The sequence below is a fragment of the Thermobia domestica genome, chromosome 8 (assembly GCF_964235325.1).
Source record: "Thermobia domestica chromosome 8, izTheDome1.hap1.1, whole genome shotgun sequence".
Classification (NCBI taxonomy): domain Eukaryota; kingdom Metazoa; phylum Arthropoda; class Insecta; order Zygentoma; family Lepismatidae; genus Thermobia; species Thermobia domestica.
Genome location: NC_137461.1, coordinates 100,922,032 through 100,946,725, shown reverse-complemented (window position 1 = coordinate 100,946,725; position 24,694 = coordinate 100,922,032). Strand labels below are relative to the sequence as shown.

Below are 24,694 nucleotides of genomic sequence, written 5' to 3'. Positions count from 1 at the left end.
GTTCGACCGAGAATTCAATATGGGACGCCCTGATTACAAGGTGAAAAGATCAAACTAATGCAGATGGTTTGAGATGTGGAAACGTCACTATGAAGTTCACACAAGATTTAAAGCATCTTTTCGTTTTTTTTCTTTTTAGGTTTGATTTTTTTTTTTTTTTTTTTTTTTTTTTTTTTTTTTTTTTTTTTTTTTTTTTTTTAAACAGCTGGTTAAACCAGCCATCCCTGATAACCAGCTCCTAAATTTCCCCATCTATCTCTCTCTCTTGCACCGAAATGTCACATCTGGGTTTCAAGAAACTGTGTGTAAGAGGGATGCTGAGGCAACCGACATATCCAGTCCGCTGATTTTTACGACACTAGAATACAAAAGTTGATTGCACGGCATGACAAGTGTCTGAATATGTTGAAAAGTAGTGTCGTCTGTACTGTATCTCTGGTAATAAATGTATCAAGGGCATTGTTTTCTTTGTATTTACCATTCTACCGAACTTTACTTTTTGTAAAGTTCGAGATGTGTACTCAGTTGTTTATCGCTCTTTACTTTTAAGTTTCTTTAGATCGTTGAAATAATTCGGGTGATACCATATTTAGTATCTCCCCCAATCTTGCACATATAAGCGTGCAGTTTTACTATACGGACCCAAGTAGGAACGAGTTAGAAGCCATGCAGGGATTGGTTGGGTTCTGTTCTCGTCATAAAATGGGCAAATTATAGAGTTCGGGGTGATACTAAATGCCATCCAAATAATTCTATTCACGATTTCAGTCATTTGGAAGAATGATTTTTTATGTTATACACAATACACCATGATTACTGTACTCTACGATACATGGATTCAAAAGTAAACAATTCAACGGCACCAACTATGATATATGATATTATGTTAAATCTTGACAAGTGGAACCCGAACCAGTGACATAAACGTTTTTCCTTATGACTACATAGGCCTAATCACCATTATTGTCAATAGAGTACCCAACAGCATTGTCCATAACATCGGCCATGAAAACACAGAAAAAAATATCGATTATTTCCTTAGCAGAGCTGAAACAGTTACTTGGCAAGACTGTTATACTTCCGCCGCTGCTACTCCCGACCTGGCCCAACTCACCTGTTTATCCTCGTTGACCCGGAAGCACGTGGGCATAGCTATCTCTAGGAAGGCCCCGCCATAGAAACTTGGCAACGCAGCGCGAACGTCCTATCGGCTGGAACATTTGCTTTTCAGTAAATGGTGACAATCGCACGCTGTCAGTAAAAGGCGTTGGTATTTAGATGCTGTAAAGTGTCACATTCATGGGAATTAGAGGACAGAATGCCAGATAAATGTATTATGCCTGGGTATCAACGTAATTACACTAAAACAATTAAGGAGGAAGAATATGTAAAGAGTTTCCGATTTCTAAAGCGTTCCATTCTCAAGCGAAATATTGGGTGATCATTACGAATTTGTAAACAGTAAAGATTATATTAATAGTTTGTTTCTTGAGATTCTAAACAAAGACTATTTGAGCAGTGTTACATTAGATGATTCTGCATTTCTGTACGTATGTGGCTGTAATATGTGTTTCAAGACAGCACACAAACTTAACTGTGATGCGTGTAATGATATTTTGATACATAAAGAGGAATCAAAAGATGAATATTTCACTAACATAAATCGAAGCAAATTCTCGGTACAGTCAGATTTTATTGTAAGAGTATGCAAACATGTATTTGCAATTATGCAGGTGTTAATGTCTAAAGAATATGAAAACAAGTTAATTTCAAACAATAATCAGAAATTAGCCTTGCATCGCTTAAGTGTTTTAGGGATAAGCACAGAAAATAACATGCTTGATTGTGTAATATTATTGTAAATCCATGCCACCACAACAGTGAAAAATTGGTAGCAAACAATGTTTGTGTAATATTCTTTTAAATAACTATTCAAAATTAATGAAGCAATCAGTTATAAAAGAAAGGAATAGAAGGAAGTTATATATCTTTTCAGCATGAGAGCGGCCTTCAATAGACCTAAAATTCTGACAATTCTGCCAAATTTGTAAATGTACTGTATATGCATTATCTACAATACTTAAGAATATGGGCGACCGAAGAAAATTTTCTAGGAGGACATCTCCGTGGTTGCCATATTACGTTTGATACTTTTTTTTTATTATTTATATTAAGAAAACCTTAAGAAATTTAAAATGAAATCTTTGAGGTTTACGTCCCACGGTAATGCCGGTTAGGCTAAAGGAAACGGTGATGATGAGAAATGAGTGAAATGGTGGAATGAAGAAAATAGGAGGAAACGGGAGAACGACGAGGAAACCCACCACAAAGTTCACTTGGTGCGAGCTGGGATCGAGCCTGGGACCCCAAACACAAGAGATGAACGCTCTACCACTGAGCCACCGCGACCCCTTAAGAAATTTAAGTTGTTATAATACACATTTTCGTGAACCAGGGGGCACCGGGCTCCCTGCCCCCACCTTCGTGTGCGTATGTTTTATGAATACTTATGTAAACGTATATAAAACTAGAATAGGAATTTATGCATATATCATCGTCATTCATACAGATAGCCTCAGTACTGAAAAGGACGCTGAACTTCAATTTAATTGTCAATTTAGTTATATAAGCCTATCCTACTGTTCGTTTACCCTTTCTTGCTTTGACTTACATCTTTTAATATATTTTGTAATCTTATTTTATGTGTACTTGTAATTTTATGAATGGATTTTATATTATTCTAGTCAATTTGTTGTCATGATCCTGTACTTGAAACATATCTTACAAATTATATTGTATTAGTCAATCACTCTTTGATTACTTATTACTAACTTAGGTAACATTCGCTATATTAGATCGCTTATTAAATTCAACAAGAATATTCCATTTGTTTATTGGACAAAACAATCACAAAAAGTTGACACAAGGAAGTGAAAAAAAGAAAGAAAAACAATCTGCAGAAAAAGATTTGTCCTCGTGTTGCTCGCGATGGACGTCGAGTGGTGTGGGGAACAGCGTTGCCACACCGAAGGCCGGGGCCTTCCTAAAGACGGCTATGACGTGGGTTAATGTTATGTTACAACTTTGCGCACACCCATGAACTCCCCCAGCTGTACGGCGTTTGTTTATTGGCGTGGCATGGAACAGCTGATTGCTTCCAAAGACATGAACTCATCAGCAGACAATGACAGGCGTGCTGCCTTCTGCCTGTAGGTTATACTGATACGCGATTGCAGGACGGCTCAAAGGGTAGCACAATTAGTTTTTTTTTTTTAAGTTAATATATTACTGGACCTGGAAAGCTAGTAGTAGTTACGTCACAGAGCATTTTAAACAACCAGGTGGCATGATCGAGCTCTTTGCGGCACTAGGCTACTGATCGGAAGACCTGTCAGTCGCGGGTCCGAATTCCGTTCACGACATAGATGTTATGTATTGTTGTTTCACCAATTATTTCTAGTTGCCTCTGATACTGTACACATTAGTTTGAATTTTTAACCATTAAATTTCCATTTTTATGTGGTACAAACTTGAACTAGAATCAAAAATTCTTGGTATCTGCCTAGTGAAGAATTCCTCACTGCGCAAGTTCACCATGCTCCCAGGTTCAAATTTTAGTAGAGGCAGGCCTACTATCCTCGGATAAAACGGAGTTTCCGATCCCACTTTAAGAGATACGACTATCTCGTAAGACGAATGTTACTTAGAATTAATAAATTAATAATTATTTCAAAAATATATAGGGTCATTATACGCACTATTATAATATTACAGCATATAGTGGTATTATAACATTACAATACTATCTCCCGAAGTATTACTCAAGCAGCCAAAATAATGTTTGAACAGAGAAAACAAAAATAGTATTGTAACTTTCGACTAATTGGAATGATTTTTTTCTTTTAACACTGAAATTCCAGATCCAGCCACCTGTTTACACTAAAGCCGGAACCACTATTTGTGTTTTTATTTGAGGCAAGTACCCCATCTAATTCAAACCCAGAACCATCCACAAAGAAAGAGCAATAGCCACTTGGCCACAAATGAACACGCCTAACTTCCCAACAGTGTTTGTTTATCTTAAGTTTAGAAAAAAAATCGAATGCATTAGGTGTGAATAATTCGAGTTTCAAATTCAATGCAATATTACTGCACTACCTGTATGTAGTTGTGCAGTAATTAACATCAATAGTATACCTGTACCCTAATCCAAAGGAAAACCAGATACTGCTTCCCAAAAAAATGTTGCAACTTTTACAGAGAGATATTTGATTCTGGAACTATCAAAATATATTCAGACGGCATACATAATCAAGAAGTACTCCCATATAGGACATCATTCTTTAGAAACAAAACCGTAATAAACAAAGTAATAGTAAGTGAACGAGCCTGATGCAATTTCTTCTGAACGCTTTCTACTTGGAACTGTTTATAAGGCTATCCATTTTTACATATACATTTAAAGAAAAACTAGGCAGTGAAAATAAATATATTACATCTTAAATAAAATAAACATACGTACACAATACACTACCACCTTCGTCTCATAACACCTTCACATCTTGTATACATTAAGCCATGCATAAGTCACAGCACACATACACACACGCGATTTTCAATTGTTACGAACTATAAAATTATTAAAGTAATTTCTATGGCTCACTTGAGGCGCATTCAATCTCTTGAAGTGCTGGTCCATGCTACACAATATTCTCTGATGTGAGCCCTGGAATATTTTAAAGCATCCCATGGCTGATCGTAGCTCTCTTCGATCATCAATCATTACACGATACATCCACCTCCCATCTTGTTTTCTCTCATACATCCAATTCAGTGTTGCCACTGTCGTGCCCATTTTCCATATTATTATAATCAATCTTTCTTGAATTGCATATCATTTTAAGATTATTTTGGTATACATGTATTCTTAAAGAAGACCACTAACACTTAGACTACTATAAGTCAAAGTTATGAATACATATATAAAACAATAAAGTAAGATTTCAATTCTTTTCATCCTGTGATAAACACAAACATAACCTATAACGACCCCTTCCCAAACAAATTCCCTTGCGGTCTTAGAACGGGATAATAGCTGACAAAAAATTCCCTCAAAAGAAAATTATTGTATTTTAACAGATTCATGATAATCATATTGAAATCAATCTAATGTTCATTGAGTTGATCTGGAATGTCTGTGTAAGACAAAAAAAAGAAAATACAAACTAATTTGTTTTAATATTGCATTCTATTGCGTAACTCCGTTTGTCTAAGCTTAGCTAAGGGATAGACATTTTATAAAACTTCCATTATTATTATTATTATTATTATTATTATTATTATTATTATTATTATTATTATTATTATTATTATTATTATCCGGAAAACTAAAGTAGTAAGTTGTTGGTTGAAAAATATTCAGAAGGATAATAAATTAATTTGTTCTTCTTTTCCTTATTTCATGCCCGTTTGAAATGGATAGGTAGATTCTTAGTAATATAACTTAGTAATATATACAAATAGTTTAATGACACTACAAATGCTAAATAATTAATAGCACGACGAAGTCCATAAAAAATAGCTTGTCAGGATTTCCAGACGATACACAATCTAAGAGTAAAAAAAAAAAGAAAGAAAGAAATTGACGCAGGGTTGGAAACTAACAAAGTTCAAATTATATGACTCAAGGAACATGGTAGAGATAAAATAAAATTACAATGTCTTTTTAATAACACAGTAATTTAGGGAGGTTACGTTATGCTTACTTTAATTTTGTTCGCGATTGTTTAGTTAAAAACTCTACAACTATTCGCAGACGATTTCAAGTAGTCTAAGTGATTAGGATGGCGATATCAAGATTTGTGTGTGTTTGGATGATGCTCAGTAGGCTACATTGATATTATACAATGCTCTTTCACTATTCACTTCATTATTATCATTATTAATTTCTCATCGTTTCCTTTTACTGAAAGCACATAATCTTATTCCGTCTTATGTAGAGCGGTTTTGACATATGATTAGCGTAATTCTAAAGATCTGAGTATTGCAGAAAATATATGATAGTCAATCTATTTAGTATGTCACTAATCACACGTTAGAATTACTATGCATAAGGCCCATTAGGTTTTTCAGATTAACGATCAATTTTAATTTAATCTAACATTCATTATGCTATTGCTATTAACTAACTTTCCATTGCTGTTAAATTTGTTTCATGCAACTGCTTTCTCCTTTAAGCATTATTTATTCCCTATTCTCTCGCCTAACTCTTTATTTCTGAGTATTTCTTCACTTACTATTCAATCGTTAAAAGTGAAACTAAAGCTTAGTCCACTTTATTTATTAAGACTATCCTTACTAATCTTCATTTCTAACACTTCTCTTGCCATTCAATTCCTTTGAACTTCATTGCATTTACTAATCCTGCAGTCTCAATTGAAATGTTTTTATTCTTTTTTTTTTTTTTTTTTTTTTTTTTTGAAATGAAGTCATCAGAAGTAACCAAAATGACCGACTCAACGTTACTTTGTCGTGGAGTTGACTTTTCGTGCGTAAAACAACTCGGGATACAAAAAATGTTATAGCAGTCAAAACTGTTGATTTCAACCAATGAATTTGAACTACAATTTATAGATCCTAATTTAGTTGATTTCAACCAACGTTTATTTTTTTATGGTTATCGATTTTGTTGTTTTTCCGGTAGGAATCATTGAAAACTAATGCGGCATAGCGGATATCAACAACGTATTAAAAAACGTTAAAAGGTTGTGAATGAACTAAAAATCAATCTTTGGCCAACACTCATTTAGTTACTTGAGATAGCACCATATGATTACGTTATGAGTTCTTTCTTTTCGTATCAATTGTCAGTTTGTTCTATATTAATAACCAAGAAAGTTCTGTCGCTTTTTATGAAGGTTTTTTTTTGTTCAATTGGCTCACACCAATCAACTCACACAAAATTTTAGTGCAGTAAAAACAGGCAGTAGCGTGAGTTGAAAGCGAATGGAGAAAAGGCGAAGTTCAGTTGTTGGTGTTGGTATATCTAACATACTATCTTGTGGCATTTCAGTTACACCGTGAACTTGCGTAAGGGCAGAATGAACATGGGACCTCCACAGAGCATCATAAGGGCATATATGCTGAGTTCAAACTGGGGTCGAACGCTACTGCATTGGGGCGGAAGATATCTCAGGCCTTTGTGAGGGTGTGTCCAGACTACGTAGACAGTGCAGCAGTGGTGTAACAAGTTTAAGGACGATAACGAAACACTCGAAGACGCACCACGTCCCGGAAGAGCAACACATGTACAAAATGAAGATCTGCAGGCAGCAATTGAGACGAACAGTGGCCAGACATTTGAGGAACTGGAACTACAATTCAGTGTGAGTAGAGAAACCATTCGGCAGTAACTCCATCAATTTGGGAAGCACTACAAGTTCGGTCGATGGGTCCCACATGATTTGACTCCGGACCACAAGGCAACGCGAGCAGACATCTGTGTTTCTTTGCTGTCTCGTCTGAGGAAGGGGCCATTTCTGGACAGGGTGTTGACATATGGCGAGAAGTGGATTCTGTACGAAGCTCCACGTCGCCTTCATAATTGGTTAGCATCCCAAAAACCAGTTTAAAAAGAACCGAAAACAGCACTGCACCAGAAGAAGGTCCTAGTGTTTTTGGTGGACTGCTCGCGGCATCCTGCATCGGAAACTGCTACCAGCTGGCCAAAACATCAATGCAACTGTGTACTGTGAGAGGTTGAGCCGTGTTCAAGAAAAACTCAAAACTTTGGAGCCAGCAGTTCTGAATCGTAAAGGGCTCTTCCTGTTACAGGACAACGCTAAGCCCGACGAGGCTAGGATGACCGGGACACAATTCTATGCCTTGGTTGGGAAACACCATTGATCCGCCATACTCCCCGGACATTGTACCATCCGATTATCACCTGTTCCATTCCTCGTACAATCATCTTAAACGACACCAGTTAAAATCCCTAGTAGAGGTGCAAACTGCACTTGATACTTTCTTCGCTTCACAGCCCACGAACTTTTACCGCGATTGAATCTATGGCCTTTCATAACGTTAGCAGAGGGTCGTCGATACTGATGGAGACTATTTTAAATCTTCCAGGTAGTCTTAGGTGGCATATCGATGTTCGAAAGTGGTGAGTGAAAAAAAAGCTACAGAACTTTCTTGGTTACCTTTATATATAACATATCCATCATTTAAATCTTAGTTTTCACATGTTTGGTATTAAGAAACATACAAGATGAGAAAAATAATGAAACCCAGAAAACTCAAACTTCATATATAATAGGACCCAACAAAAATATCAGCAAGATATTGAACAGCTCTAATAAATTATTCATAAGTTTAGATAAAGAAAAACAGGTTTCTTTTACACCTATTTCATTTTTCATTATATTTCATTCTCAATTAATTAACAATAAAGGGCCTCATTCTGTAACGGTCTTCTTCAAATTTGTGGATTGCAACGTAATGCAAAAAGTAATTGTAATCGTAATGCCGATTATCGTGAAGCAGATTTTCATTCCTTTCACTCAAACTGGTACAAAAGGTGGTCCGCAAGGACTTATTACCTATCCCGAAATCACTACTCATCGCTGTTCTTTCTCGATTTCAAGAGTATGGAACAGCTTCTAGTGGTAGAATTTTACTTAATTTTATATACTGGTATATACAGTAGACTCACGAATTACGAACATATTGCGTTCCGTAACACTCTTAGTAAATCGAAATGGTCATAAATCGATTTTTTCCATTTTTCCGAAATCCAGAATTTTCTGAATTCTGGAATGATATCGATTTTATTTTCCGGTCCGGAAAATAAAAATTCCGGAATTGGTCATCCCTAAAACTATATAAAAGAAACATAAAAGTTACACAGGATGCTAATGAACTATGCAGACATAAATTGACCTCAAATTAAAATAAGAATAAAGTTTATTTCAACCTGTACGAGAAAGTGCATACCTTCGAGCTAGGGTATCCAAAAAGTGACACTTTAATAAATTGCAATACGTGAGATTAACATTGTGGGAGACATCAGCAAAGTATGAGCACTGGTTATGTGTACCGTAAGCAACTGTGAACAAAATGTTAGAGCAGTACAAACAGGCAGTAGCGTCATTGCGAATTTTGCTGGGGAAATGGCAAGATTGTTGACTGACAAATGTGAACTGAGTACATACTTTAGACTTATAGATGTTGGTCTAATAAAAGTCTTGTAGATAATACACTACCGATGTTGACAATTCTCAGATAGTCGACACTGGACGTAAAAGCTTTCGAGCAGATAACGATTCACCTAATTTAACCATCCTCCAGTGAAATATAGTGTCTTAAGTTTCACGATATAGGATACAATTTTGAAGGATTGCCTTAGAAATCTCATTTTTTGCTATAGGCATATCTATCCTGCGAAATACATAAAGGTATTGCAAAATGCATTACTACTCTTCTGTAAAAGCGACAAAATGCCGCAGAACATCATGCAATTCATTGATGACGAAGCATCATGTCAAAAGGCAAAACTGACTATCTGCTAGAATAGGAACGAACTAAAGGCGATTTGGTTCTTATTCAAGTTTACTAAAGAAAAGTGTTAGTATTATTCCAGGAAAATAAAAGATTAACTCACGTCTTTTGAGCATAAAAAGAAAAGAAAATCTATTAATATGAATTTTCCTTAAGTTGCATTATATATTGGGGAAACGTACTTATAGAACCGGGGAGCGGTTACAGTACATAGTAGAATGATGGCAGCGGTTCGTCAAAGACATTTGAATCCCGTTACTTTAATGTATTTAAGATGTTTGACACGTTAGAGAAAGTGTATGACGTTAATTTTGACATCTGAAAGTATGTCATGATTTCTTAAAGTCTTTTTTTCTGGAAAGGGTGAATGACATTTTGTGACCCTTGATGGTTGTTGTGTCCACGCAGCCGCATGGACCCCATTGATAGCCCCTGAAGAGTGTCTCTGTGTAGGGACCATGGTCCATGTTCTCCCAGGTCCCCTCCATTGGTTTTTTGAACATTGTTGTGTGAGCATATAAAGATAATCGTTCCATAAACCTTTGGTTGTGAAAAGAGTGTTCCTGCTTATGTATTGGTGAGAATCTTTAAAATGGTCCCTGTTCCCTTGTAAAGAATGGTTCCTGCTTATGTAATGGTCCCTATAGCCCAATATAAAGAATGGTCCCTATTCCTTGTAAAGAATGGTCCACATTAATTTCTTATAGCCCCTGTAAAGAATGGCCCACAATGAATTTCTTATAGCCCCTGTAAAGAATGGCTCCAATGAATTTCTTATAGCCTCTGTAAAGATTGGTTCCTGCTTATGTATTGACAATTGAAATTGAACCCGGGAGCTGGAGTGGAGGAGGGAGGAGCATTTCTTTATTCTATCGTGTTATTTATAATAACACTCGTTGTTAACAGAACAGGAATCGAACACGGGAGATGGAGTGGCGGAGGAAGAAAATCCATGATATGGAAGAAAGGAAGGAACGAATAGGGTTGAAATCTTTATTTATTCATTTATTTCATTCCTTTTTATTTTAAACCGTTTCGTTTACTGTGTAAACTCAGAACAGCCTATGATTACGATTTTCCAATTAATTATTTATTCTTTGCTTCGATATGAACGTACTAAATGGCGTGAATATGTGAAGAAGTTGTTGGTAGACGTTGTGTACGTATACTTTTGCATGATAGGCTATACTACATACAGAGAATGGGTTTTGCATGTCCTTAGTCGAACGCAGAACTTAGCCTACCATTTCTTCATCGCCGAACACTTCAGACAAACTGAACTTATGAGGAAGCTTGCTTTTTTGAAAGTGAAAGTATCTGTGTTGACTATGACGTTTCAGAAGGAATGACCTCTGATGCGTGTACTGGTGGAGCATTTCCTCCTTGGTTACGGTGAATATATATGAATGTCCTCTGCTGACATACTTTCTCTTTTGTACGTCAGCCACCACATACCAGAGAACTTTCCCCTTCCCCCTCATCATGAGAACCCGAAGGGATACTCGGAACTGGATGAATGTCAGAATTAATGCACTAAGATATGTATTGCTACAGAGAGAGAAAGCGATTACTTGAATATTTTAAGCAATGCCAGATGAAACACAAATTACAGTATCACCATTTCAAATCAACAAAAATAATGATCATCAGGGCCCGGATCTTGTTGACAAGTCAACTTTCTTCTGTTACGCATAGGAGAAGGCAAGTTCAAGTAAAAACGTTATCTATCAACTCTAAAGTATAGTTTTCTAGGATCAACTTTTGGTCTCTTTTTGCTGTTTTGAAATTTCATGTCATTTTTAATATTTTAAGGTAACTTTTAGGTCACTTATGGTCTTTCTATTCTTTTTTTCTACATAAGGAAATCTTTAAATGAACACGGTTTACAGATGTGGAAAAGACGAAGTTGAATAATCTCTTTTCTTACTTCCTGACTATTGGAGTGGAAAAACTGCATTCTTAACAAGCTAATGAAAACTAAACTGTAGCTGGTTAACGAAAGGTGGGGATTGGTAGGTGGCCAAACAGATAGTTTTGGGTTATTGACCACAAAGAATGTGATCACGTGAATAACTAAAAATGCATTAGAAGGCGTACAAGGGGTTTAAACGTGTTTTATCTATTATTTTCATGTAGTCTAAACTTGCTAAGTTTTATTGTTTAAGAGTGCTTCCTAGTTTCAACTCGGGAGTGAACTGACGCTTTCAATACTTACAATGCCGTACAATGGACTGATCAATGAACATAAGTGATCAATGGACTGCAACTAACTGAAACAAAACTTTTTGAATATGAGTGAGAAATGTTAATTAAAAATCCAATAGATATTAAAAAATGTCAATGTTTAATGAAATAAAAGTTCGAGAAAACGGAAGTTTTAAGGTCAATTTTTGTGATTTTTAGGGCCATTTTACAGGAATTTTAGTGTCATTTTATAGGTCACTTTTTAAATTTTTTTAGGTCAACAAGAGGCCCTGATGATCATACACTAGAATGAAATTTTATCACACAAACTGTATCAAATTCCAATTTATATATATGTATTAACAAAGGGGTCATTTTGTCTAGATAAGTTGTAAAATACAATTTCCCAATTGCTGTTAAAAGTTGAAATTCCCCATGTAGAGAAAATTTTTAAGCAATGTCAGATGGAACGCATTGATTGAGCACGCATTAAGTCCCATAGAATAGATTGAAATTAGAATCTATGTCTGCAATATTCCTAAACTAACTTGTAGATCACATCTTGAAAAATTTCCAGACAAATACAATTTTCCAATTATAGTAAAAATTTGATGATGTACATGTAGAGAAAATGAAGGTTGATGTCCTCCTAACATGTCAAATAAAATATATTCTAATATTTTTGTAATAACCATAAATCAACTATAAATTTTTGCAGAGAAAAATTTAAGTAATATTGGATTAAGGTCCACCAACTGTCCCAAATATATATATATAGAATACCCTTGTTTCGTATCCCTCATCCTTATTTTGTGATATCAGCGTGTTTATATACTGTGTGTGTGTTTAGTGATTTTCCGAATTATTATTTTTCGAAGATTGTCATCTTAGAACTTAACACGTAAGTCACTTTTGCTGGACGAGCAATCAATTATTTGTTATTTTACTGTGTTCTTTTTATGTATGTAAAAGCTGCTGAGAAAATTTAAACTGTTGAAAAATAGGGGAATAATAATGTTGGAGGGAACGGGACAGCTGTGGGGAGTTTTTTCCTGGAAAGGGTGAATGACATTTTGTGATCCTTAATGGTTGTTGTGCCAATTTAGGCGCATGGTGTACGCAGTATGATGGCCCCCAATGGTTCCCAGAACCCATCCAATGGTTTCCTATCCAAGACCCCTCCCATGCTTCCCTGCTTATGTAATGGTGCCTATAGTCCAATGTAAAGAATGGTTCTCTGCTTATGTAATGGTTTCTATAGCCGCTGTAAAGAATGGTCCCTATATTACTGCACCATAACACCACGCAATATCATTATATTCATTACTACACATTTGATCACTAAGTAATCGATTAACAAAACATGTCTTCCCCGCCCTTGACGGACCAGTGATTAAAATAGTAGAGGCATGTGAAACTTTAACATCATGTCCTCAAATGAATGCATACAATAATAAAGCATTTGGTTTATATACACACCAACACAGAAAGAAAGAAAAATCACTGGGAATATAGGAATATTAAAGCTTTCGAATTAAAAATTAAAGCTCTCGACGTTTCGCAGAAACCGAACCAATAAATAATTAACAATGAGTATGCAATGCATACGATCCAACAAATAAATAAATAACAACGACTTTCTTTAGAATTTTAAATATTTACACAAAGATTGTTTGGTGTTTACACAGAAAACGATCCAATAAATAATTAACGACTTTCTATAAGAAACGATCCAACAAAAAATAATTGATTAATTAATTAACAATAAATTAGTAATAAATTAAATTTTAATATTTTCACAATCTACGATTGTTCAGAGCTTCCATAGGAAGCAAACGAATAAAGAAAAAGGACATTTTGTAAAGGAAATTTTCAGTTTTAATGTCTCTGTAAGTGATAATTAAATGATCATCATTAATTGGGACCACAGTTTCAACATCATACCCTGGCGTTATTAAATACCTAAGAAACGTGACTTCATCACTAACGATTACATTATGTGACATATCAGTACGCTGTCCCCATTTGCTATATAATGAGTTGACGTAAAATTTTCTACATTGCCTCAATCACGAGTTCGTCCTAATGTTATCATAATTCAACCGTATGTCTTGATGGGCATAATATTCCTCGATATATCTTTGATTGTCTTCCTTCCTGCTTCATCTGAAGGAAAGAATTCACATAAGTTCCGATCAAACCACCTGAATGCCCCTCTTCAGGACAATTGAGTTCGAATTCCCATATTTCGTGTATATCGAGTATTTTGTAATCTTTTTGAAGAGCAATGTGTAACTCTGGAGTACAAAATGTCCCTGTAAGAGCACACTCAGCTTCACTATGAGTACAATCGCTACGGTTTTCCTTTTCCATACATGTACGGCAAAGACAGAAAAGTAATCGGCCTCCCGCAACATACGAAAGGATTGGAAAATAGAGGTATTTTGCGGACAAAATAGTGCATTTTACTACACCATGAATACTTTCCACATCTGGAAAGTGCGGCCCTGTATGTATCTTAGGTGATTTAACAGACATAGGTTCACGTGACATCACAAATCGGTATAGCAATGTATTATCGGCGTAATTTATGGCATTACCACCCCCCACACTCGACTAAGATTGAAACACTTCAGTGCGACCACAATTCTTGGGAATAAGAAAATTAGGCAGATTACTACAACGTTCTTTAATAAAACTTTGCAGTCCTTATCCGTCTTTACTTTCTTATCCTAAGAACATTCCCAGATTTTGTATAGGTTTAAACCTAAACTTTTGAGATACTTCCGGCGGAGGATTGTTTGTTCTTATCTTTTTTCCATCGTATTGTAAGTCATAAGCGTCATGCAAAATGGCGTCGTGATTAAAAGGGTAACAACGTGGGCAACTGTACCAGAAACACCCCATGAACTCGAAGGCAGCGATGAGTCCTTCGTGCCATCCATCCACTTTGTACCTACCAATACACTTTTCTCCACCTCACCTAGCATGCTGAATTTCTATCCCTAATTATTCTTCCATATACATAAGCCATTGCATACCTTTAGTACTATACTTTGTTTTATGATGGAAACCCAACGCGGGAATTACGGGAATAGTGTTTTCAGGCAAGTACAAATGCGATATGTGCGCACCGCAAGACTTGCAATGGTGGATGATGTAATGAAACATTCCAAACCATTCGTTTTCTCCTCAATAATGTCTGTAAATTTGATGATCCCTTCTGCTAGAATTCTAACGTCATTCTCACAATAAGAGAGCATTTCCTTTTGCAGGTTAAACTCCTCGCCACTTAACGCACGTTATTTGTGCCAGGCTGTTAGTTGTTCTTTTCATCTGTACTTCGCCCCTCAGGGTCATAGAATTCAAGTGAGGGATAGGGACAACCATAATTTTGATTTTATTCTGTGTTAAATAAATATGGGAAATCTACCTTCTTTAAATTTTCACTAGGGCCTAAAGTTTTTGGTAATTTGGATAGTTAGCAACCGATAAACAAAGAAGAATTTCTGAAAAAATACGATTTCCAATGTTAATATTAAAAATTTTCAGACCCTGAATAAGGACATTAGGAATAATATGCTTCTCTTCTATTAGATTTCTAAGGCAGAAGAGACCATCGTATCTACTAGTGTTGTGACCGATGCAAACTACAAAGCTAAAGACGGGACGCTCTACTAATACATGATTAGTAAAAGCTGTCATCGTCTTAAAAGAAAACGAACGATTTCCACTCTTATCACCACATGTCTTACAGTGCTCATCGATGCTTTTAGTTACACAGCTGTGACGGACCTGGTTACAACAAACAAGCATTACCTAGAGGGAGGCAAGAGCACCATCGACATAAGACTTTCACATTTTGTACTATTATATTAGTAGACAATCGATTAAAGTATATCGATGGTTGAGCGCCAAAAGGGCGTAACTGTTGAATTTTCATATTTTGAGTTAATGCAATGAGGACATGTATAATGGATTGAATTTTCTTGTGCCAAGACGCCTTAATGAAAATCTCTATCCTTGGAACGTTATTCGAAAAAGATATAAAGGTATAACTGAGTTACTAGCATTTGGTTCTGTGCCAGAGAGGCACATATCACTTAAGCTTCTAAACTAATAAAATTGCAGTTACGCCTTTTTGGCGCTCAACCATCGATATGTATTCCTCAAACTCTTGGGGGGGAAACTGCCCCTAATGACGCCCCTGCTGTTTACATGATATGAACTTTCCAACACTATCATATTTTCCGCTAAACATATCATTTTTCAACCTAATATTTATTTTGAGTAGTGATCGCGGATCTGTTCTTTCTTCTTTACGTAATTTGCCATGAGTGTTTTATTGGATTTATGTATGTGTGGCTCGAAGGAAAGCAATAAATGAATTTTTCTCTAATTTTTGAGTCAAGATTACGGTGAAATTCAATGCAATCACCCATACCAAACAAGCTTCCCCTATCATCAGTAGGTACATTATCCAAATAAAGCTACCTACATACTGTTTTGAGACTCCATCTCAACCCATTCCACTTGATAACTCAATTTCACTAGAAATGGTTGCTAACCATACTCTTCCCTCGACCCGCTAGTATATAGTTGTACTTTCATTATACGTAAGTTTGTACTTTCATTATATGTACGTATTCGATTTATACTTTTTCACTATTATTGTATTAAGTTTCCTCCTATTATTGTCTATGTGAATTTTGTGTTCGCAACGCAAGATTTTTTTTCTTTTTTGAAAGATTGCAGTGATGAGTATGTAAATGTCTGTGAATAGATCACAAAATATGCGGTACTGACACGACCTGCTCGGGAGAGTAATTCTCCCGGAAGTACGTTCTTCCGCTCGCTACTGTAGCCAACTGCTTTACGCGCTATCTTAACCAGTTGTTTTAAATTGGTCACAAAATTTATATCATGGAGTACAAGGGGAACAAAACGAGCCCTGCGGGGCTTCCAACCCATTCCTACTACTACTACTTATCTGCAGAAAAGTAAGTAAATCACTTTCTTGAGTATTATTTTCATATTATTTTAATTTAATAAGTGTTATAAAAATGTAAAAGAAACCCTCCTCGAGCCGGGTTTGAATTCACGCCCAGTAGCGTAACTAGAATTTTTTTCAGGGGGGCCAATGAAGGGCCCAAAAAGATATATATATATATATATATATATATATATATATATATATATATATATATGTGTGTGTGTGTGTGTGTGTGTGTATTCAAGGTGAATGTTTCCATCTTTGTTGTTCATGATTTTACTCTTTGGAAAACAGTGAAAATATAAGAATTTAGTACCTCAAACAACTAGGATTCATTAATGCAATTGATTTCTGATATAAGTAAAGAGTTATTTAATCATGGCGTATAAAATATATGTAGCTAGTTGACTTAAATGGAAGCAAACACACTTTTACAGGTAAAGAAAATAACTTATAGGTTCATGCCTCTACTTGAAGAGGATCTTTCTATTCGTGTGGGCAGCAGCAAACTTATCCATAACTTGTTAAAGATCTAACGATTTAGCAATTTTCTTCTCAATATAAATTAACACTAAGTTTTTCACCCTATCATGAGTCATTGAATTGCGTATACAAGTCTTTAATCTTTTCAAAGAAGAGAATGACCTTTCACATGTAGCACTAGAAACTTATATAATCACAGAGATGATACCTAGCTTGTAGGTTTCTAGGAATGCGTTTTTGTAGACACAAAGAAGATCAACGAAATTCGTTAAGGAATCAGCTTTGGTTTTCTTCTCGTCTTCATACAACTTAATTGTTAGATCAACCCACATTATGCTTTATTTCTTGTTTAATTATGCTTTTTTTTAAATTATGCTTTATTGTTAATTTCAATGATTATTTTACATTAATCGTGTATAATGTATAATATTTATTATACATTAAATATTCTAAATATCTTGATCTATTTATTGATATTTTTCGCAACTAGTTTCTCTCATATTTAATGAACTGTCTACTTAATTCATTGTAAAGAGATGTGCTTTGCTCGAATAATTTTTTTCTATCATATGTGTGCGCCTTACAGGTACATATATACACAAAGGAAAAGTAGAAGATGCCACCAAAAAGTAAAGAATGTGCTTAAGTTCAAAAAGTAAACATAACAATATAGTATGGAGTTCTTGCGTAGCATTCATTGTTGGCGGAAAGAGTTCTTCTTTTACTTTTCTCTTTTCTCCACATCAAAGGATTACACCGAAAAGTTTACAGAAATAAAAATGAGCTTTTCATTGTTGCATTGTTATGTTCTCAATTATTTTGCATTGTAAATATTGGTTTTAAAAAGTATTAACACAGTATATTAAACTATCAGTTAAAGAGAATTTTCCAAGAATTGTGCTATATATTTTAAATTATGCTTTATGCTTTATTTTCTAAAATTATGCTTTTAAAACTAGTTTCTTCTGGACCCTTAGACAATCACAATCATGTTCAAAGTACCAACCATATGTGTAAATTGCTGTTATGCTTTATATGCTTTTGGGTTTCTCTATTAATTGTGTTTGGGAGGATTTTGAGTTCTCACTTTAATGTTTGCATATCAATCCATAATGCTGGGTTATAGGCTCGACAATGTTGTAATTTAAAAAAAGGTTTTACTTTTTGAATGTAGAGTGGTGATTGATCTGATGATTTTGCAACATGATACAAAGCAGCTTTCCATATCAGTGATTGTCTATCAATAGTAGGGAGAAAAATGTCTCTTGATAGATATATTTAGAAAATTCGTTTTCTGCATCCAATGAAAGAAAAGATTCATCCAAAATGAATTTGTGATATTTTGATGGCGGATTTCTAGTTCGTTTCCACGAGGAACCCCTATATTCTATTTGTTTCCGGCTCTGGAATTCGAGACCATTTTCTTTGCACATCTTCAAACATTCTTGATAAATTTGTTCGATTATTGTTCGTTGAGAGTCATATTCACCAGACCTCACCTTGGACAGCGTTTGAACTAGTGTATCTACAAGGATCAAACCTTCTGACATGTCTGCATCTACTTGAGATAAGGCGAAACTCAAAGTTATAGCATGGCACCAGTAATCTTAATTTTAGCAGCCCGATAACATTCCCTCGTGTACAGAGCACACTAATTTTTCAGATGGAATGATGGAGGTTCCAGATTTGTTCCAGATTTGTTTTAATACCGCATGATAATATAATGTGTTGAAAACGATTTTATAAAAAAAAGAAATAAGTGGATATGATAATTTGTAAAAAAAAAATGATGTTGGCCGCCATGTGCATAATTCTGATGTACAAATAGTGGGGTGAAAAATACCCCGAAATATGGCTTGGCGGCTAACGTGTTAAGTGAATTATAAGAAAAAGCCTTGAAGAGTAATCAAGAGGAACCATTAATATATTTTTCCTTTGTTATAATAACTTGTCCTAAGGGACAACGGTGATAGAAACTAATGAGACTTTATAATTGCAAAAAAATCATAAAGTACTTAATTTGAACTTAAAGATTGATAACATTTGGTAATATAATGTCGATTCAGGCTGGCAGAGGGGGTATAATGGTGCTGGGGTTTGATATTTGCTTGTTTTAGTTTGAGAAGACCAACTTATAATGTAATTAGGATTTGAACCTTGGATTTTTTAAAGAGTTTTTCTTAAAATATTATTTATTTACACAAATTAATAGATTATAGTAAGAAACTGGTAACAAAACAAATAATATCACTTTTACGGTTTTAGGATTCGGGTGTTATAATAAATTAGAGACATTTGCCGTATACCCACCGTCGCTGATGCGTCAGTTTAGAGATATGCTGCCCGCTGCTTGCAAAAGAATATAAGGTGGGATGGTCGTGCATTGTTAACACCAGACGAGTAGTGGGAGACGAAAATAAATGTTTGAACTTTTCTATTTATAGATTCCTTACCTTATGACAAGCACTTTGTATTGCATACGCTTTAATCACTAAAAGAAAACATAACTTATGAAACGCATTTCTTTATTATTATTTTCATTTTTGAGAAAAATAACAAGAATTGTAGAAAACATTGTATTGATATTCATTTTTACTACATGAACCACATATGATATAAAACAACACTAATATTTTTAAAGGATTAATTGTGTAACTAGGCCCTTATGCGGCGAGATTACGATTACGATGTTATTAACGCGCACAATATCTATGATAGGCGGACGTAATGACGTGAACACCGATAAATGTTTATAAGAAAGATTTTATTTCCACTGCTAACTGAAGATGACTTGGTTATATGGTTTCATTTTTGGAATGCACGAAATTTTAATGAGTTTCTTCATTCATTTTAAATGTAAAGATGTTTATTACAATAATATGATAAATGCATTATTGATTTCACAATATCACAACTGTTAAGTATACGAATTTGGCGTAACACTGTTAGAAAGAGTATTCAATTGAATTGACTAATTTCACATGAGAGCAAGATTCCTTAACCTTTTGCTTTACGGAGTTTTGGATATGCTCTGACGCGTCTTTTTCCGCGTCACATAGTTGCCAGTTAATAGCGCAAGAATACACTAACAAACTGAAATATAGTTTGTAGAAAACATTAAGTTTTTGCTTTATTATATTGTTAATAATATATAATAGATGATTTATAGGTTAATAGAAATCACATTAAAACATTGATAGTTCCAATAAGTCGTAAGATTGACGATTATTGATCGATTTTACATTATTACGTAAAAATCTGTCATCGTCATGAGAGTTCACTGCGTGGGCGTTTAGCACGAGAGTAGCTAAATTTTTCTTCCTAATATAGGCTGACGGGAGGAAGCGAGACTGTCTGGAAAAGTGAGGCACCTTTTGGGTAATAAATTCCTGAGCATTGTTCTCCTTTAAATGTTAACTGGTTGCATTTTATTTTTAAGAATTGACGTTGGAAAAATACGAGGGTTGATTTGAAAATTTATGCCAATCCATTTTGTTATATATGGCGGCGAACGGACTGTCCACTAATGGTATTACAGAAGTGGGCAAGAACCCTGGAATTCAAATCTTCATAATTACATAATAACACAACCGCAATCAAAACACTCCATTGGTCCATAAAGGGTTAATGTTATTTTAAGATCGTTCACATTGAAGAAGAACAATTTGTAAGCTTACTCGGACACACATGGTCGCGAAATTCGAAGAATAACGAACGCGAGGGCCATTTACGATAACGCGAGGGCCATTGCGTAAATGTTTTTTTAGTTTTTAATTTTAATTATTTTTTGGAATGTAAACACAAAGTTAATTTCAATGTTTGAATATAAAACAATAGTTATCAGTAATTTAAAATACTATTCAACATTGTACTTCATAATGTTTTTCAAAATTCAAACCAAATTGTATAAAGATGTGAATATATTTATTGCAATAATGTATTTAATAAAATATTATATTTAATAACATGTTAAGTTTGGTAAGGTATCGTATTCAATGAGGTATTGTATTCAATGCCATATTTAAGAATGCACAACAAAATATGAATAGTACAGACTAACTGTATACCAAAAAATTTAAAATGGTAAAATTAATGTAAGATTTTGCAATAATACTTCTTAATTTCTAAAATAAAACACAATATCACTCAAGAATAGCATATATCACTAAGTAATTTAACTAATCATGATTCTATTTTTCATGAAAATAAAATATTCCTTACTGCTATATGGATAAATTTAATATATTTGAAATATTAACATTATTCATGAAATTCAAATATGTACTTTCATTGACATATCAACACAAAATATTTATCAAGAGTATTCGAGGTAATTTGATACAACTAAAACACGATATAATGCACACAATTGATTCATTTTTATTAAAATGACATATTAAAAACATGTGTAAATATAACACTGGAAATATTTCATTTACTTAAAAATGAAATAAACTGGGCGGATGCGAGCTTGTTACGCTTGAAGTATATAAAAATATACTGCCTGCATTAAGTTAGCAAGACCCTACCCCAATTATTAGTTAATATATTTCCATTCCCGAAGCAAAGTGAAAAAATAGAATGTTTGGTTACAATTTAAAAATAATATAGAGGAGACTAATAAGAAAATTGCCTACTCCGGGCATTACATACTATGAATAACCCATAATATTGGAGGAACTTTTGCTTCCATGTTTTCAAGTTCTGCTTGAAGTATTTTCTTCTTTAACGAAAAGATTAATACAAAGTGAATGCAACAATAGTTGCTCACAATTATCACATACACAACTTACTTGGTACTCATTTATAGTAAGATGTTTCTTAGTATATTCTTTTTAACTAAACAACGCGCCATGAAGGTGGGTACAGGTAACTACCATAACTTACCACACAAAACATAAAGTATCCTCAGCTGATTAGTAATCCCAGAGGCATACTGATTGGTAAAACAAATAACTTGACATAACACATTGTAAGTATACATTAATATTAATTGACGCATGATTGTTATTTAAAAGTTGAGAAATTTAACTTGTTGATTTAAAATACAATCATTCAGGTTTATTACCGAATGGTTCCTCACCAAAATATTTGAATTTATGATTTGAAACATTTTTTGTAAATATACAACATTGTGCTGGAATATTTTATAGATTTTCCACATCTTCACAATTTAAATTTATTTCCTTTTACTATATTTGAAATTATTTTCACTGCGCTAATTCACTCTTGCACTTTGAAAAAAAGAAACACTATATTTTCCATAATTCAGAAAATAAGATTTCGTTGTGAATGCGTTAACGAAAAAAATGCTATTACAAGTAATTTCGTACCATGTATATTTGAAATATCAAAGATTTTTTTAAATGGTATCTTTCATTCAACATTTTCAATATATTATAAGGTGCAACAATGTATGAAGCGAAAAAATTAATATTCAAAATTTTTCTGAATCTATCGGCTTTAACCATTCAAAATTTTCTAAAATACTAACAATGTTAAAAAATATTTATAGTATGAAAAATAATTACTAACGACAAAAGAAATTTTGTACAAAAATTTCTGCAATGTAACGAAGATTTATTTTTCATTGCGAGTCAAAAATATGGAAAATGGGCAATTCGGCTATATGTTAATGTCGTTTACCCAATTTCTTTTCGTATTGGATTTACACTATTACAACATCGTAGAGTAAAATTCTCATGCATTCAAAGACTTTAGCTTTAACTTCCGTACTGGGCATCCATTGGATTTTGTTAGTATAAGAACGTAATATTCTGTAAGCACTAGATATTTGTGATATTTTACCATAAGAATCAGTTGATACCTTGTAATTGGTTTGAACACTTAGAACATTTACCAATTGAGTATCATTGCAAATATTGGCTGCGAAGAATTTATGCTTTCTACGTAGGCGGAATAATTTCCTAATTTACGCACTTCTTTGCAACTTTTCAAGTTATTTTTCATTTTCGCACGGTGGAAAAACCTTTGCTTACCTTTCTTGTTTGCCAAACAGAAATTACTGTTTTTAAATTTCTCAATAACATTTCGAGTTGAATACAAAGTATTGGTTGGTGGATAGTTAATTTGAACGTTTTTTTATTTTAATACGCTTATTCTTACCTTTCCTGGATTTAAATTTTATGAATTTATGATTTGTGCGATGTATGCCAGGCGCACATGAAATAGTTTCATTTTTACTAAAACATACAATTACAAGTCTACATATTGTACATTCTAACACTAAAGATATCTCACCAATGGAAAAACAACGGAACTAATCAATCTGAACTGGTTGCTAATGCATCTTACTCTAGGGTAACTTTCAATATGCAGTGTATACACCACAAAAAATACAGGACTTATAGACAAACATTTTTTATGAACAAGTAGCATTGAGCCGGAGGGTGGAAACAGCTGATTTACCCACTTTTTTACATAAGGGACAAATGCAGACTTTAATTTTGTCTAAAAATATTACAACAGTATCACATTTATTTCCCTAGTGTTGGTTATGCAAAACCATACTCGAACTACTGTTGGAGGTAACCCCCATGAAGTCAACCTGCACCGTGTTTGTATTTACACTGGCTGGTTTATTACTTATTTCATTCCCCTGAGAAAATACATTATTGCTATGTAAAACAGATATACTTTTCAGCTTGGTTGTAATGCTTTGTAATTGTACAGTATTATTATTCAACAACTGAAAAACTCATTCTACCTAACATTTTCACTTTCATTAATTTGAACAAAATGCAACTCCTGGACTTCAGATAACCTACCTTTTTTAACAGGATTTGGACAAAAATCAATATCATGTGTAACATTTTCCAATTTTCTTTTAGGATTTCTGCCTCTAACCTTGGAAGGACAACTATGACAAACATATGCTAACGGGTCCACATTAAATTCATTTGCAAATTTAACCTTTTTTGGAATTTTCTTTTTCTTTTCGGTTTGACCCACATTACCTGACATAGTATGTAAACTGACATCTTTACTACGATTTTTAAGGATAGATTTGATACCACCAAGAGCAATTTTAGGAGAATTTTCAACACTACTTAAAAATATTTTTTTCTTTTTATTGAACGTACTATCCTGATTGCTGAAAAACTAACATCATTGGAATACCTTTTCTGTAACCGTTCCACTATTATTTCAATAACATTATTCTTGACATTAATGTCATCACATTGAAGTTTCAACTTTCTAGCTACATAGTTAAAATCTATATTTTTGCCACGAGCACATTTCTCTTTCAATTTTTGGTACTGGGCAGTTTTTTTAATACCACGTACGCGGAGATTGATCTTCTTTTTTACGTTTTTCCTATATTCACAATTAAAATTGAACACAGATTCACAAATTGCAAGTTTCGCTACTCTACTGAAACTATGAGATTCAACATTGAGACCTAAAACATTTTGAAACTCTTTTAAGCAAAATGGAACGGTACTACATTTGTAT

The 24,694-nt window shown here is 34.0% G+C and overlaps 1 protein-coding gene across 2 annotated transcripts in view; it reads right to left on the bottom strand.

The window, feature by feature from the left end:
• Window positions 1-5,041, bottom strand: part of Set1 (SET domain containing 1) — a 117,093-nt gene extending 112,052 nt beyond the window's left edge. The window contains exon 1 of one of the 2 annotated variants that reach the window (XM_081768803.1): window positions 4,523-5,041. The gene's annotated coding sequence lies outside the window, so the exon portion shown is untranslated. The remainder of the gene's footprint in view (window positions 1-4,522) is intronic. The other variant, XM_081768804.1, reaches the window with a different exon arrangement.
• Between the last annotated feature and the right edge of the window lie 19,653 nt (window positions 5,042-24,694).